The 3,161-nt window shown below is 35.9% G+C and overlaps 1 long non-coding RNA gene across 1 annotated transcript; it reads right to left on the minus strand.

Moving 5' to 3' along the window:
- Positions 1 to 225: 225 nt before the first annotated feature.
- On the minus strand, positions 226 to 1,600 carry LOC126425275 (uncharacterized). Its single transcript, XR_007576276.1, has 3 exons — positions 1,397 to 1,600; positions 587 to 686; positions 226 to 495 (listed from the first exon to the last, which is right to left on the minus strand). It is a non-coding gene; the product is annotated as an uncharacterized LOC126425275 (long non-coding RNA).
- Between the last annotated feature and the right edge of the window lie 1,561 nt (positions 1,601 to 3,161).

A 3,161-nucleotide genomic window follows, 5' to 3' on the forward strand; every position in this document is an offset into this window, starting at 1 on the left:
AAAGGTGTTATCAACATTTGTGCTATACCATGAACAAGAGCAGCACTTCAATGGTCCATAGTAAAGTTTAGCCAAATCACTGATTAAATAGGAATATGGAAGAGAAATATTTTGTAGAGGACAGAAAATTATTTTATTTAAGCACTGCATTTACATCAATTGTAATGTATTAGCAGAATAATCATAAGATTGTAAATGTCCACTGTTGCTCCTGTGCCCATCTCTCTTTGCAGACACCATCCTAACGTATAAAAAAAGAGTAATTTATACACTACACAGCAACTGCCCTTTACAAAAAAAAGTCCTCACCCATCACCTGAAGTTTGGCTCCCACAAAATTCCCAAAAAATGTACATGTATCTCCTTTTCCTTTTAGGGTCTTTCTGCCACTACTTGTAAGTAAAGAAAATGCCTGATTCATTTTCACTTTGCAGTCCTCTGTCTCATTAAGTTTCCTTTTTAAGGTAGCTGAACTGCCTGAGGGTAACCCAAATGCTGTAACAACAAAAGCAGTGTAAAATCATGTCAGTTGATCAATGGAATCACTAGCAGTAATTTATTACAATCGTGTTTAAAAAAAACATACCTCCATTTTCAGCATCAGTCTGTTCAAGTCCTCCAGTCTGTGGTATGACAGCAAATGCACTCTCGTCATCATTATAAGTGCTGTCTTCAAATTTCTTGACCTAAAACATAACGATATCAGAATCATGTCGGTAAACCAAAATGTATGATTCTAGAAACATACTGCTGTATGGAAAAGAATAACCACAATATCACAATATAAAAACAAATTTTCCGCACTGCATTGGTGCCTGAATATTAATAAACCAATAGTATTATTTTCCAGATAAGCATAGAACACAAAAGAATGAGATTAGAAGAGAGAGAGAGGTACTCATAGAATCAGTATCAGATAAAATTTCTGGGAAATCACATTAAGTCACAGCTGAAGTCAATCGAGCATTCTGCAGTAAGTTAATTGGAACAGCATGCTAGAAAACATCTTAATTAGATTCACCATTTATCAGCTCATTCATCAGAATGACATATTTTGTGCAAGTTAACTCCATAATAAGTAATGGTACAACAACTGGGGAACAACAGTTGAGAGAAAAGTCTTCCAAAATTAGTGTTCAGTGAAGTGAAAACATTAAACTTCATTGCCCACAACCAGAAATACGACTGCTGATCACTTAACAGGTGGAAACATCGCAAAAACAAGAAATGCTAATTTACGTGTACTGTGTTTGTTCGTCACATTATTGGCCAACTATAATGTCAAAAATATAATTACCTCTGTTTTTATTGTGTCATGGACCATATTCATCCAACAAGAATCATGGCATTGTTTTAAATACAAACCATGTTGGCATGTAAAAATCATTCATCCTACCTCCACTTTTCAGATGAGCCTTTTCTAAAGGACACCATGAAAAGGTCTTGTCTTTTCAGTTCTTGAACAGAAAACTTCATGTTCCTGTTGATTTCAATTGTTTTCCAGATATCACAAGCAGTATCTCGGTTCTTATGATGTGACCATGAATTCCACATCACTGGTCATTTTTACAGTTGTCCAGAAACTCTTAGAGTTTTGTTATACCATTCCAGAGCTATAAAATAAATGAAGTGGAATATGATACACAATACTTTTAATGAGGAACTAATTCAAATTACTGAATTGCTGCTCACATATATAAAACTTCAATGACTCACAATGACATAAAACCCAAGGGCATTACACGTGTTTACAAATGCTATAGTGCACTAAATCAACAAAATAATAACGACTGTCCAACACATTTGTGATTTGGCACTATGAAAAATAATATACAATACTTAAGTACAAAATACTATCTACTTACAGCTGTTTACATGCTCATGTGCTATATTTTTAATGACAAAATGAAGCTACCAGTTACAGAATTTATTATTCCATACATATAACCTAAACCAAAATTGAACTACATCTGTAGCTGTTTGCCCTCGATTACTTCCAAATCCCAACAGCGTGAATGTCTGGATGCGGAATCAAAGCAGTGGTTGGTGAATGTTCACTTCTTTTGATGTGTATCTGCTTGACCGGGGCTCGGCATCTGTCAAATGCTGCATGTGTGATATCACCTTTAGATATGCTATTTCAGCAGATGACAAGTAAATCTGAAGTGACACACACAAAGATACAGAGCATATTTTTATGCAGACAATGATTAAATAAATGCGAAGTGGTTTAAATAAGTGCACACGCATTACGCACCATTGCAATATGTTAACTATGTTGGGCTCTTCCAGGTGAAGAGGATTCTACACTTAGTGTACTGAAATCACCGACTACCTACTTTTAACAGTTCTCTCATTACCTTCATTAGATTATGAACACGTTATTGTTTAACTTCTTTCATGCCATGCAACCAGCCAGATACACAGATTGCATACCGTTTGTGTTCTACTAACGCATAACAAGCGTTCGAATATACATGTTCATGGATGCGTTGTTAATGCACCCTGAGCAAAAATAACCCGTCTGCGGCATTTTGGAGTGCTTATCTGCTGCAAACATGTGAATGTTTGGTCATTAATCATACCACATTCATTATGGCACCTATTGTTCATTAACTAATTTTGATAAGTACAGCACTGCTGGCAAAGCAAGCACGAGACCTGGACAGGACACCAAATCGATTAGTCATCCTTTTCTCGTGCCTGACTGAAAAACTGGATACGGTAAGCGTGCAGTGGTGAAACAGGTAATCATACATTTTATTGCAGCATTCTTAGCTTCAGCCGATAAGCTTCTTGTATGCTTCAAACATGCACTTCGTCTTTCTCACGTATCATGCACAGCTTCAGGGCGACACGCCTAACTTGTTCACCTCTTTATATCTTTCAAATCGTTATTAATGTTTACAAACTGATGAATAGTCAAACTGCTTATAAAATAAAGAAAAACCTATTACGTAAGCTTACTGTTTTTGGTTTCAGGACATTTGTTGTTTATTTATTTAATAAATGACATACACAAAAATACCCAGCATCCTCCTCAGTTGTTGCCAATTTAACTGAATGGGAATGCTATGCTTCATACAATGCACACCAAGTTAACTGGTGTTTAGCCTATCCTTCAGTTAGCTACCCCTGGATTTATCCAGAGAATGTACAAA

This window comes from Schistocerca serialis, chromosome 10 (genome assembly GCF_023864345.2).
Source record: "Schistocerca serialis cubense isolate TAMUIC-IGC-003099 chromosome 10, iqSchSeri2.2, whole genome shotgun sequence".
NCBI classification, from domain to species: Eukaryota; Metazoa; Arthropoda; class Insecta; order Orthoptera; family Acrididae; genus Schistocerca; species Schistocerca serialis.